At 42.1% G+C, this 14,424-nt stretch overlaps 7 non-coding genes across 7 annotated transcripts; all 7 read left to right on the forward strand.

The window, feature by feature from the left end:
• Nucleotides 1-6,653: 6,653 nt before the first annotated feature.
• trnag-gcc (transfer RNA glycine (anticodon GCC)) lies at nt 6,654-6,724 on the forward strand. Its single transcript has one exon. It is a non-coding gene; the product is annotated as a tRNA-Gly (tRNA).
• Nucleotides 6,725-7,341: 617 nt separating this feature from the next.
• On the forward strand, nt 7,342-7,412 carry trnag-gcc (transfer RNA glycine (anticodon GCC)). The gene has a single exon. It is a non-coding gene; the product is annotated as a tRNA-Gly (tRNA).
• Nucleotides 7,413-8,446: 1,034 nt separating this feature from the next.
• On the forward strand, nt 8,447-8,517 carry trnag-gcc (transfer RNA glycine (anticodon GCC)). The gene has a single exon. It is a non-coding gene; the product is annotated as a tRNA-Gly (tRNA).
• A 1,351-nt stretch (nt 8,518-9,868) lies between these two features.
• Nucleotides 9,869-9,939, forward strand: trnag-gcc (transfer RNA glycine (anticodon GCC)). The gene has a single exon. It is a non-coding gene; the product is annotated as a tRNA-Gly (tRNA).
• A 617-nt stretch (nt 9,940-10,556) lies between these two features.
• On the forward strand, nt 10,557-10,627 carry trnag-gcc (transfer RNA glycine (anticodon GCC)). The gene has a single exon. It is a non-coding gene; the product is annotated as a tRNA-Gly (tRNA).
• A 1,351-nt stretch (nt 10,628-11,978) lies between these two features.
• On the forward strand, nt 11,979-12,049 carry trnag-gcc (transfer RNA glycine (anticodon GCC)). The gene has a single exon. It is a non-coding gene; the product is annotated as a tRNA-Gly (tRNA).
• Nucleotides 12,050-13,083: 1,034 nt separating this feature from the next.
• On the forward strand, nt 13,084-13,154 carry trnag-gcc (transfer RNA glycine (anticodon GCC)). Its single transcript has one exon. It is a non-coding gene; the product is annotated as a tRNA-Gly (tRNA).
• Nucleotides 13,155-14,424: the final 1,270 nt, after the last annotated feature.

Below are 14,424 nucleotides of genomic sequence, written 5' to 3' on the forward strand. Positions count from 1 at the left end.
TACTACCTCGCCCACAGCATACCATGGGTCATCCTCAGTCAGTCTCATCCTCCCCTGAAAGCATGCTTCAGTATCAGCATCTCCAACTGGAGCATCAAGCAAAGGCATCATCATGCCTGAAGCCTTCACCACATCTGTAACAGACTTCTTAAAACACGGTATGATGCAAGCAGCACAACACGTCAAATAACAAAAATTAGGGTCAGAAATCCAGTAACCACCATTCTAGTTTACTTACCAAAACCAGGCTCCCACTCAAGAGAACAGGCCAGACTCCTCCACCCCCGCCATGGTCCACATCTCAGCAGATAGTGCATCAAGCCCACTAAGGGCCTTAGATATACTACTATCTGGACTGGTGTTATTAGGAATATACGTGCAACATTGTTCACCGAACATCTTGCATACGCCCCCCTGACTGGCAAGAAGCATATCCAAAGCAAGTCTATTCTGTCTGGCAACCCTAGATATGGCCTCAAACTGTTCAGACATACCAGTGAGTGCATCACGGGGGTAATTAACAAAACGCTGTTGATCATAGTAGATGTAATGAATCCATGCAGTCTGTCTTGCATCCACCATGGCTGGACCTATAATCCATCATTCCTGCCCAAGGCCTGAAGCTCATGAGGAACCCCCACCGGCACTCCCAACAGGTTAGTGTGTATGTCAACTACATCCTCTGTCCATGGAGCACTACTTCTATGTCTCCCATGGGATGGAATGTTTTCAGGTCCCCTGGATACAGAACCCAACAACTGTTCAGCAGTAACATCAACAATGGTCAGTGGAATTATCAAACTGGTCAGAGCACACGTACCTTGCCAGTCTCCTCTAAGAATGAGTCTCAGCACTCTTTTGGGTCCACAGATCCACCACACATCAGCCAGACCACTAGTTTGGTTTAGGCCTGTAACTGGCCAAGTGGAATTAATGGTTATGTTACTACTGCAATCAGCTTCAGGCAATCTCCCATAATCAATGCCATTACCTGTACCCGTGATGCAACTGTAATTGCCCCCATATGCCTCAACACCCCAAGGGGCCCGATGAGGAGGTACTGTAGGAAACACAAGGCTCAAAGAGGAACAGAGAGTTGAATTGGCCTCAACCAGGTATAAACCTCTCAGAATACACAACCACCCCTCTCCTTCTCCTATAGCAAATGGGTGTGTAGCCAGAACAGGTCCATCATGACCAATGTTTCATGTAACTCATGTAGTCCTTTCTTTTCAGGGTCTTAACTGTACCTCATAAGAAAGCCACAAATTGTCCCTACCAATAACACCAGTCTCAGTGCCTAATTGATCAATAGCTGAATAGTCTAACATTAATTACCTGAATGGGATTTTTTAATACAGTGGTGGCAGGTTCGGTCCAGGGGTGGTAGAGGAGTGTGTCTGGCCCTGGTTCATCTGGGACCTCTGGTTTTGGCAGCACCTTAATAGAAAACACACCCATCGTGTCTGTCCCGGTCCTTTGTAGTCCGAGGGTGTAAGTGCCTGCATCAGAGAGCTTAATAGTTTTGATGGTTAGCAAGATTTCATCACCTTTACAAAGTTCAACAGTGCTCCCAGGTTTTCCCATATCATGAAAAGCCTATCCACCTTTGTGGGATCCCCTATGCTATAAGGATACCCTCTCTTCCAATCCCAGAACTGTCCCAAGTCGGTTATCCTGTAATCCCCATACGGACACCCTCCCAATTTAATATAATTTCATTTATAATTTTCGTCCACTTGTTCTGTAGACATACATTCAGCATTCCACGGGTCAGAACCTGGAATCCGCTGGTACATCACCATCTATTTCCATCGATTTCTCCAGAGTCCTGGAAATAAGGCCTCATAGACAGGGAGTTAGACAACAGCCCCATAAAACTAAAACAGTCACACAGGTGAATGTAGCCCATAATACAGTGATCATAATATTTTCCCCATTTTCTAAACATATTATCCAACCCAATTAATCAGAAGTATCCACCCCAGTGTTTTCTGTCAACCCGTGATCCAGGGTGGTCAAACCAGCTGAGGCTTCGGGTACTGATTCATCCGGAGCTGTGTTATTTGGGATGTCACCCACGATAAGACCGCTCAGACAAACAGCTTCCATGTGAAGCCCCACCCTTTCCCCGAGAACACATCACTTAGCAAGAGCCAGACACATCTTCACTTCTATGAACAAAAACAGGGGTGACAGGACAGGGAGGATTTTCTTCATTCGAGAGATGGCCCCCGGAATTCTGTTAATTCCAGTTCTCCTCTCGAACACTGTTTATTGTTCGATAGTGTCAGTGTGTCTTACCCTCCCACCGTGCGATATGAATCCGGGTAGCTCTTTCAGCTAGCTGCCACCAGGAGACCTTGGTATGGTCCCCCCAACAAGCCTCTGGGACTGGATTGAGTGACTTCACCTGCAGTTCACCTATAATGCATAAAATGCTGGACATACAGGCTTGGTTAACAAACAGTTTCTCATCTTTTATCTGATTCTATCTTTAACTTCTATGCCCATTTGTTAGCTACATTTAAAAAAAATATTCGTTTATCCAATAGGCCCCATCCTATCCTAGACCACAATTTACCTATCCCCCTTTTGATACCTGGCTTTGCCCAGGTAACAACTTTACCTACTCTAAATAATGACTTAGGTAAGATTAGTATATTATCCTTCTGTTCTGACATTATAATGTAGGAGCGCCCCTTTAAATTTCCCACATGTCCAATTCTCCCTTTTGTCTCCACTCAGTGACTGTTATCTACACACTCCGTTATCTTTGCTCGTCCTGGCTCCCTTCTAAAACTTCTCCTCTCCAACCGTCAAGGTCTCTGCAGTGCGGGGGAGGGCTCATCTGTCTGCCTTTTCCCATGTTTCCACATTTTAACTAAATGTCTCACTGTTTGGCTTTATCTAAACTCATGGATTTTTTATTTTTAGAAAAACATGTCTATGGTGGCAATTACTAAAGTCTTTATATAGGTTTAGTAAACTCCACTATAATTAAGTTACCTTAAAAAATTTAATTTCAAAAAAAATATCCATTTTATTTTTTATTTTTATTTTTTTAAACAGTATTACCCATGACCACAAATGTATTATTCAAATGGCACCCCCTTGTGGCTGATCAGACCACCCGAGAGAGCCATGAAATCCGGTCACGGGTTACACCATCCCCCCACATTCGTGTTCCATACCATATTAGACATATTAAAGAACCCTTTATCCTTAAAATAAAATAAAAATCACTTGTGTAATTAAAACTCATAAAATAAAAAACTCATAAAGGTTCCATATGTGAGCGTGCCTCTTTAAAATATCATGTCTCTGGGAACATGGAAATCCCCTTAACCCAAACATTTACTACAAAAACAAAACCTAATAATTATGATAATCCCCTCAAACTCAAATAATTTGTCTCGATGTTTCATGTCTTATTCGTTTTTCTCCAAATTTTCTCCCAAAAATACTTCTTAAATACCCAGCCATTAGACAGACACACACAACTGTGATAAATGTGCACTGTCCCTTTAACATAAAAACCTCAGCCTGCAATCCACTCTGCGGGCCTTTCATAGTTCTCCATAATGAAAACAGATTCTAATGTTAGTATACCTTGACCTCCTGTTTAATTTCAATGATGTTATCTGAACAATCAAACCAAAATCAATACCCGGGAAGTACTTGTATAAATGAATTAAAATAACTAAATAATTTGGTTAGAACACCACTCCCGTCTTACATCGACCACACCCTTCGCCCCGTACCTAGTGTACAGCTTATCTATTACTCAGTGGCTCAATTAATGTTTAACGTAAGTATGTTCAGATGTTGATTATGTAATTCTACAACATTAGTATAGTTCAAACCTCATAATATAAATCCGCAAAAAGAAATTTGCGTTAATAGAGTTTAACACTCTTTCCAACAGTCATGCACCCCCCTCAATATTACTGAATATCAAGCGTGTTTCATGCACAGGATTTGATTCTTGCAAATCTTCATTTACGCCAGTAAGCAGACCAGTGGGAGACGCAATGGCCCCGCCTTCTGTTCATTCTCTGTTTGGTCCCTTGGTTCTTAAATACATGGCTTTTATTTATCAACTTCCTTGTCTCTGGCCTCCTGCTACGTCCCTCTCAACTCACATTCCATTGTTTTCAGCTGGGCCCCTGTTGGCGGCCACCCCCCTAGATAACCTGCTTGTGTCCATCTTAACTTCAATCCCTCCCAAACTTTCTTTATAGGCGTCCATCGTTCCTTTCCCCCTGATCTATATTCAATTTTTTGTTCTAGGAACTCATTAAACCTCAGCTTTGGAGTATTGGGGTTCGCCATTGTGAATTTGCTTTAAACGTAATTTAATTTAATTCAATCGGAATTTAATCGTAGTTTTAATCGAAATTCTCTCCTTCTATCTGAATATAGTTAGCATATACTTCGCCCGACGTTGATTAATGCCCACGAGGTATTCGAAGAGACACTATTGCTCGTGCTCTGCCTTATCTCAGAGCTTCTCCTTCGTATATTCAGGTTGAGAAAAACCGCATGGGCTGGTATAGCATTTGTGGAGCGCACAACCAAGGGATCTATTCGACTATTTAGTCTCAATATTTAAATATTATATTCAGATATTATTTCAATTATACATCAGTCATTTCATTCCTGATTATACATTTATACATGTACCTATTAACATAGGTACATAGGTACAATATAGAAGTTTCGGATTTATCCAATATCCCTTATTATAATTCTCTCTCTCTCCCTCTATCTAACCACCAACAATCTTAATGGAAACAATTACAACCACATTGCATTTTAACATAACATAACATAAACAGTTACAAATAGACAAAACAAGACAAAACAGCACGTTATATCTCTGACCCCTGAAAGCCGATCCTTATCAGTGAATTTCTATCAGACTGAGCCGTACCGGACCACAGGATAAAATTACAACTTATCCCCATCGGCGCCAGATTTGAAGAATAGTAATTAGCTATCCCCTACTGATCTCTATTCCTGATCCCTATCGAGCTGACCCCTATCAGAATTATTACACATGTCCGACCCCTATCGGTGAATCTCTATCAGACTGAGCCGTACCGGGTCACGGGATAAAATTACAATTTATCCCCTTCGGCGCCAGATTTGAAGAATAGTAATTAGCTATCCCCTACTGATCTCTATTCCCGACCCCTATCGGAACTAACACACATGTCCGACCCCTATCGGTGAATCTCTATCAGACTGAGCCGTACCGGGCCACAGGATAAAATTACAATTTATCCCCCTCGGTGCCAGATTTGAAGAATAGTAATTAGCTATCCCCTACTGATCTCTATTCCCGACCCCTATCGGAACTAACACACATGTCCGACCCCTATCGGTGAATCTCTATCAGACTGAGCCGTACCGGGCCACAGGATAAAATTACAATTTATCCCCCTCGGTGCCAGATTTGAAGAATAGTAATTAGCTATCCCCTACTGATCTCTATTCCCGACCCCTATCGGAACTAACACACATGTCCGACCCCTATCGGTGAATCTCTATCAGACTGAGCCGTACCGGGCCACAGGATAAAATTACAATTTATCCCCCTCGGTGCCAGATTTGAAGAATAGTAATTAGCTATCCCCTACTGATCTCTATTCCCGACCCCTATCGGAACTAACAAAGACAAAACAGTGATCACTCATCATTGAAAGCTAGCAGACTGTGCTGACCGGACTGATATCTCATCAATGATTTAAATCACACCGGCCGTCGCCGGTTCGTTACTACATATGTTCACATACACTGTTATTTCGACTCGTCAGCAAATTATAAATTTACACAAGAATTCATACTTACTCGGAAAAACTGATAAAAATTTGGACAGACTATTCGACAATATGCAAAGTTTGATTTAACAGGCTTTTGCTTACCTTATTTTTATATGGTGCACCTTGAAATCAGTTTTCCGAGTTGAGCAGAATTGTTGCCCTCCCCCGAAAGTCTTCACCCGTCTTTCTTATTTATTTAATGAATCGTCCTTTCCCCAACTCGCCTTCTCCACACCCAAATCAACTCACTTCGACTGGATCGTTAGTAAACCATCCTCTGCTACCATTTCTGTTAGTAATTGGATATGTAGACGGACGAGTCGGTCAAGGATCGATTCAGACAAGGTGGTAAATTGTATGACAAGCTACAGTTTATTCAGAGTGAAGATATCTAGAACAGCGTAATTACGGCTCTCCCGCTGGTTCGTACGGAAGCGCAGACGAAGAAGAGACCGTTACAATCAGTACACCACTATTATATAGGAAAGAATGTAGGTTGATTCTGGAAGATCGGATCTTTGGATTGGTTCATCTGGGGTGTAGTCTGTAGTCTTCCGCCATTGGCTCAGTAGTCTGTCCGTCATCGTAGAATCCTCTTCGGGCATTCAACGTTCAGAGACAACGGAGATCCTGTGTGTGTGCGCTGGTTTTGGCCATTAGTGTAATGCGGGAGCTATCCTGTAGGGGACCCCACAGGCTCAACTCTGAGTGGTAGCCCTTTATCAACAATAGTTTGGTCACCTACATAAGAATTAGCATTTCTCTACACCACTCCACCTACTCGCATTGTTTGAGGCCGGGAACCCCCTTTAATACTCTATCTAAGCATTGGTGGTTCAGTGGTAGAATTCTCGCCTGCCACGCGGGAGGCCCGGGTTCGATTCCCGGCCAATGCATGTTTCATTTTAGGGCGGCAGGTAGTGTTTTCAGACCTCGCCAGTGACTGTTACTTGTAAATGAGTCTTAGGGCTAGAGCGGAAGCCAAATTCCTTTTGGACCTTGTGTACATTTTTACTAAGGACATGCCACTGACTTTGAGTAAAGCCATGTGTATGCGGATGACTCTACACTATACAAGTCAGCTACTACAGCGACTGAAATGACTGAAAGCATTGTATTTGGAACAAAACACTCACTAAACCCTAAAGCTCAACTAAATCTTGTAATAAGTCACGTGGAAATTGAGCAAGTTGAGATGACCAAAATGCTTGGAGTAACCCTAGATTGTAAACTGTCATGGTCAAAACATATTGACGCAGTAGTAGCTAAGACAGGGAGAAGTCTGTCTATAATAAAGCGATGCTCTACCTTCTTAACAACACTATCAACAAGGCAGGTCCTACAGTTTTGTTGCACCTTGACTACTGTTTGAGGAGTACTGTTTGACCGGAAAATCGGGCACAACTGAGTTTGAGAAATTCCTTGTTCCCTGACAATGGTGTTCTTCTTTTTTTAGCCACTCCACCTACTCGCATTGTTTGAGGCCGGGAACCCAGTTTAATAATCTATCTAAGCATTGGTGGTTCAGTGGTAGAATTCTCGCCTGCCACGCGGGAGGCCTGGGTTCGATTCCCGGCCAATGCATGTTTCATTTTAGGGCGGCAGGTAGTGTTTTCAGACCTCGCCAGTGACTGTTACTTGTAAATGAGTCTTAGGGCTAGAGCGGAAGCCAAATTCCTTTTGGACCTTGTGTACATTTTTACTAAGGACATGCCACTGACTTTGAGTAAAGCCATGTGTATGCGGATGACTCTACACTATACAAGTCAGCTACTAAAGCGACTGAAATGACTGCAACACTCAACAAAGAGCTGCAGTTAGTTTCAGAGTGGGTAGCAAGGAGTAAGTTAGCCCTAAATATTTATAAAACTAAAAGCATTGTATTTGGAACAAAACACTCACTAAACCCTTAAGCTCAACTAAATCTTGTAATAAGTCACGTGGAAATTGAGCAAGTTGAGATGACTAAACTGCTTGGAGTAACCCTAGATTGTAAACTGTCATGGTTTTCAGACCTCGCCAGTGACTGTTACTTGATTTGATTTGATTTGTTACTTGTAAAAGAGTCTTAGGGCTAGAGCGGAAGCCAAATTCCTTTTGGACCTTGTGTACATTTTTACTAACGACATGCCACTGACTTTGAGTAAAGCCATGTGTATGCGGATGACTCTACACTATACACGTCAGCTACTACAGCGACTGAAATGACTGAAAGCATTGTATTTGGAACAAAACACTCACTAAACCCTAAAGCTCAACTAAATCTTGTAATAAGTCACGTGGAAATTGAGCAAGTTGAGATGACCAAAATGCTTGGAGTAACCCTAGATTGTAAACTGTCATGGTCAAAACATATTGACGCAGTAGTAGCTAAGACAGGGAGAAGTCTGTCTATAATAAAGCGATGCTCTACCTTCTTAACAACACTATCAACAAGGCAGGTCCTACAGTTTTGTTGCACCTTGACTACTGTTTGAGGAGTACTGTTTGACCGGAAAATCGGGCACAACTGAGTTTGAGAAATTCCTTGTTCCCTGACAATGGTGTTCTTCTTTTTTTAGCCACTCCACCTACTCGCATTGTTTGAGGCCGGGAACCCCCTTTAATACTCTATCTAAGCATTGGTGGTTCAGTGGTAGAATTCTCGCCTGCCACGCGGGAGGCCCGGGTTCGATTCCCGGCCAATGCATGTTTCATTTTAGGGCGGCAGGTAGTGTTTTCAGACCTCGCCAGTGACTGTTACTTGTAAATGAGTCTTAGGGCTAGAGCGGAAGCCAAATTCCTTTTGGACCTTGTGTACATTTTTACTAAGGACATGCCACTGACTTTGAGTAAAGCCATGTGTATGCGGATGACTCTACACTATACAAGTCAGCTACTACAGCGACTGAAATGACTGAAAGCATTGTATTTGGAACAAAACACTCACTAAACCCTAAAGCTCAACTAAATCTTGTAATAAGTCACGTGGAAATTGAGCAAGTTGAGATGACTAAACTGCTTGGAGTAACCCTAGATTGTAAACTGTCATGGTTTTCAGACCTCGCCAGTGACTGTTACTTGTAAATGAGTCTTAGGGCTAGAGCGGAAGCCAAATTCCTTTTGGACCTTGTGTACATTTTTACTAAGGACATGCCACTGACTTTGAGTAAAGCCATGTGTATGCGGATGACTCTACACTATACAAGTCAGCTACTAAAGCGACTGAAATGACTGCAACACTCAACAAAGAGCTGCAGTTAGTTTCAGAGTGGGTAGCAAGGAGTAAGTTAGCCCTAAATATTTATAAAACTAAAAGCATTGTATTTGGAACAAAACACTCACTAAACCCTTAAGCTCAACTAAATCTTGTAATAAGTCACGTGGAAATTGAGCAAGTTGAGATGACTAAACTGCTTGGAGTAACCCTAGATTGTAAACTGTCATGGTTTTCAGACCTCGCCAGTGACTGTTACTTGATTTGATTTGATTTGTTACTTGTAAAAGAGTCTTAGGGCTAGAGCGGAAGCCAAATTCCTTTTGGACCTTGTGTACATTTTTACTAACGACATGCCACTGACTTTGAGTAAAGCCATGTGTATGCGGATGACTCTACACTATACACGTCAGCTACTACAGCGACTGAAATGACTGAAAGCATTGTATTTGGAACAAAACACTCACTAAACCCTAAAGCTCAACTAAATCTTGTAATAAGTCACGTGGAAATTGAGCAAGTTAAGATGACCAAAATGCTTGGAGTAACCCTAGATTGTAAACTGTCATGGTCAAAACATATTGACGCAGTAGTAGCTAAGACAGGGAGAAGTCTGTCTATAATAAAGCGATGCTCTACCTTCTTAACAACACTATCAACAAGGCAGGTCCTACAGTTTTGTTGCACCTTGACTACTGTTTGAGGAGTACTGTTTGACCGGAAAATCGGGCACAACTGAGTTTGAGAAATTCCTTGTTCCCTGACAATGGTGTTCTTCTGTTTTTAGTCACTCCACCTACTTGCATTGTTTGAGACCGGGAACCCCGTTTAATACTCTATCTAATCATTGGTGGTTCAGTGGTAGAATTCTCGCCTGCCACGCGGGAGGCCTGGGTTTGATTCCCGGCCAATGCATGTTTCATTTTAGGGCGGCAGGTAGTGTTTTCAGACCTCGCCAGTGACTGTTACTTGTAAAAGAGTCTTAGGGCTAGAGCGGAAGCCAAATTCCTTTTGGACCTTGTGTACATTTTTACTAACGACATGCCACTGACTTTGAGTAAAGCCATGTGTATGCGGATGACTCTACACTATACACGTCAGCTACTACAGCGACTGAAATGACTGAAAGCATTGTATTTGGAACAAAACACTCACTAAACCCTAAAGCTCAACTAAATCTTGTAATAAGTCACGTGGAAATTGAGCAAGTTGAGATGACCAAAATGCTTGGAGTAACCCTAGATTGTAAACTGTCATGGTCAAAACATATTGACGCAGTAGTAGCTAAGACAGGGAGAAGTCTGTCTATAATAAAGCGATGCTCTACCTTCTTAACAACACTATCAACAAGGCAGGTCCTACAGTTTTGTTGCACCTTGACTACTGTTTGAGGAGTACTGTTTGACCGGAAAATCGGGCACAACTGAGTTTGAGAAATTCCTTGTTCCCTGACAATGGTGTTCTTCTTTTTTTAGCCACTCCACCTACTCGCATTGTTTGAGGCCGGGAACCCCCTTTAATACTCTATCTAAGCATTGGTGGTTCAGTGGTAGAATTCTCGCCTGCCACGCGGGAGGCCCGGGTTCGATTCCCGGCCAATGCATGTTTCATTTTAGGGCGGCAGGTAGTGTTTTCAGACCTCGCCAGTGACTGTTACTTGTAAATGAGTCTTAGGGCTAGAGCGGAAGCCAAATTCCTTTTGGACCTTGTGTACATTTTTACTAAGGACATGCCACTGACTTTGAGTAAAGCCATGTGTATGCGGATGACTCTACACTATACAAGTCAGCTACTACAGCGACTGAAATGACTGAAAGCATTGTATTTGGAACAAAACACTCACTAAACCCTAAAGCTCAACTAAATCTTGTAATAAGTCACGTGGAAATTGAGCAAGTTGAGATGACTAAACTGCTTGGAGTAACCCTAGATTGTAAACTGTCATGGTTTTCAGACCTCGCCAGTGACTGTTACTTGTAAATGAGTCTTAGGGCTAGAGCGGAAGCCAAATTCCTTTTGGACCTTGTGTACATTTTTACTAAGGACATGCCACTGACTTTGAGTAAAGCCATGTGTATGCGGATGACTCTACACTATACAAGTCAGCTACTAAAGCGACTGAAATGACTGCAACACTCAACAAAGAGCTGCAGTTAGTTTCAGAGTGGGTAGCAAGGAGTAAGTTAGCCCTAAATATTTATAAAACTAAAAGCATTGTATTTGGAACAAAACACTCACTAAACCCTTAAGCTCAACTAAATCTTGTAATAAGTCACGTGGAAATTGAGCAAGTTGAGATGACTAAACTGCTTGGAGTAACCCTAGATTGTAAACTGTCATGGTTTTCAGACCTCGCCAGTGACTGTTACTTGATTTGATTTGATTTGTTACTTGTAAAAGAGTCTTAGGGCTAGAGCGGAAGCCAAATTCCTTTTGGACCTTGTGTACATTTTTACTAACGACATGCCACTGACTTTGAGTAAAGCCATGTGTATGCGGATGACTCTACACTATACACGTCAGCTACTACAGCGACTGAAATGACTGAAAGCATTGTATTTGGAACAAAACACTCACTAAACCCTAAAGCTCAACTAAATCTTGTAATAAGTCACGTGGAAATTGAGCAAGTTGAGATGACCAAAATGCTTGGAGTAACCCTAGATTGTAAACTGTCATGGTCAAAACATATTGACGCAGTAGTAGCTAAGACAGGGAGAAGTCTGTCTATAATAAAGCGATGCTCTACCTTCTTAACAACACTATCAACAAGGCAGGTCCTACAGTTTTGTTGCACCTTGACTACTGTTTGAGGAGTACTGTTTGACCGGAAAATCGGGCACAACTGAGTTTGAGAAATTCCTTGTTCCCTGACAATGGTGTTCTTCTTTTTTTAGCCACTCCACCTACTCGCATTGTTTGAGGCCGGGAACCCCCTTTAATACTCTATCTAAGCATTGGTGGTTCAGTGGTAGAATTCTCGCCTGCCACGCGGGAGGCCCGGGTTTGATTCCCGGCCAATGCATGTTTCATTTTAGGGCGGCAGGTAGTGTTTTCAGACCTCGCCAGTGACTGTTACTTGTAAATGAGTCTTAGGGCTAGAGCGGAAGCCAAATTCCTTTTGGACCTTGTGTACATTTTTACTAAGGACATGCCACTGACTTTGAGTAAAGCCATGTGTATGCGGATGACTCTACACTATACAAGTCAGCTACTAAAGCGACTGAAATGACTGCAACACTCAACAAAGAGCTGCAGTTAGTTTCAGAGTGGGTAGCAAGGAGTAAGTTAGCCCTAAATATTTATAAAACTAAAAGCATTGTATTTGGAACAAAACACTCACTAAACCCTTAAGCTCAACTAAATCTTGTAATAAGTCACGTGGAAATTGAGCAAGTTGAGATGACTAAACTGCTTGGAGTAACCCTAGATTGTAAACTGTCATGGTTTTCAGACCTCGCCAGTGACTGTTACTTGATTTGATTTGATTTGTTACTTGTAAAAGAGTCTTAGGGCTAGAGCGGAAGCCAAATTCCTTTTGGACCTTGTGTACATTTTTACTAACGACATGCCACTGACTTTGAGTAAAGCCATGTGTATGCGGATGACTCTACACTATACACGTCAGCTACTACAGCGACTGAAATGACTGAAAGCATTGTATTTGGAACAAAACACTCACTAAACCCTAAAGCTCAACTAAATCTTGTAATAAGTCACGTGGAAATTGAGCAAGTTAAGATGACCAAAATGCTTGGAGTAACCCTAGATTGTAAACTGTCATGGTCAAAACATATTGACGCAGTAGTAGCTAAGACAGGGAGAAGTCTGTCTATAATAAAGCGATGCTCTACCTTCTTAACAACACTATCAACAAGGCAGGTCCTACAGTTTTGTTGCACCTTGACTACTGTTTGAGGAGTACTGTTTGACCGGAAAATCGGGCACAACTGAGTTTGAGAAATTCCTTGTTCCCTGACAATGGTGTTCTTCTTTTTTTAGCCACTCCACCTACTCGCATTGTTTGAGGCCGGGAACCCCCTTTAATAGTCTATCTAAGCATTGGTGGTTCAGTGGTAGAATTCTCGCCTGCCACGCGGGAGGCCCGGGTTCGATTCCCGGCCAATGCATGTTTCATTTTAGGGCGGCAGGTAGTGTTTTCAGACCTCGCCAGTGACTGTTACTTGTAAATGAGTCTTAGGGCTAGAGCGGAAGCCAAATTCCTTTTGGACCTTGTGTACATTTTTACTAAGGACATGCCACTGACTTTGAGTAAAGCCATGTGTATGCGGATGACTCTACACTATACAAGTCAGCTACTACAGCGACTGAAATGACTGAAAGCATTGTATTTGGAACAAAACACTCACTAAACCCTAAAGCTCAACTAAATCTTGTAATAAGTCACGTGGAAATTGAGCAAGTTGAGATGACTAAACTGCTTGGAGTAACCCTAGATTGTAAACTGTCATGGTTTTCAGACCTCGCCAGTGACTGTTACTTGTAAATGAGTCTTAGGGCTAGAGCGGAAGCCAAATTCCTTTTGGACCTTGTGTACATTTTTACTAAGGACATGCCACTGACTTTGAGTAAAGCCATGTGTATGCGGATGACTCTACACTATACAAGTCAGCTACTAAAGCGACTGAAATGACTGCAACACTCAACAAAGAGCTGCAGTTAGTTTCAGAGTGGGTAGCAAGGAGTAAGTTAGCCCTAAATATTTATAAAACTAAAAGCATTGTATTTGGAACAAAACACTCACTAAACCCTTAAGCTCAACTAAATCTTGTAATAAGTCACGTGGAAATTGAGCAAGTTGAGATGACTAAACTGCTTGGAGTAACCCTAGATTGTAAACTGTCATGGTTTTCAGACCTCGCCAGTGACTGTTACTTGATTTGATTTGATTTGTTACTTGTAAAAGAGTCTTAGGGCTAGAGCGGAAGCCAAATTCCTTTTGGACCTTGTGTACATTTTTACTAACGACATGCCACTGACTTTGAGTAAAGCCATGTGTATGCGGATGACTCTACACTATACACGTCAGCTACTACAGCGACTGAAATGACTGAAAGCATTGTATTTGGAACAAAACACTCACTAAACCCTAAAGCTCAACTAAATCTTGTAATAAGTCACGTGGAAATTGAGCAAGTTGAGATGACCAAAATGCTTGGAGTAACCCTAGATTGTAAACTGTCATGGTCAAAACATATTGACGCAGTAGTAGCTAAGACAGGGAGAAGTCTGTCTATAATAAAGCGATGCTCTACCTTCTTAACAACACTATCAACAAGGCAGGTCCTACAGTTTTGTTGCACCTTGACTACTGTTTGAGGAGTACTGTTTGACCGGAAAATCGGGCACAACTGAGTTTGAGAAATTCCTTGTTCCCTG

Source organism: Oncorhynchus kisutch, linkage group LG22 (assembly GCF_002021735.2).
Source record: "Oncorhynchus kisutch isolate 150728-3 linkage group LG22, Okis_V2, whole genome shotgun sequence".
Lineage (NCBI taxonomy): Eukaryota > Metazoa > Chordata > Actinopteri > Salmoniformes > Salmonidae > Oncorhynchus > Oncorhynchus kisutch.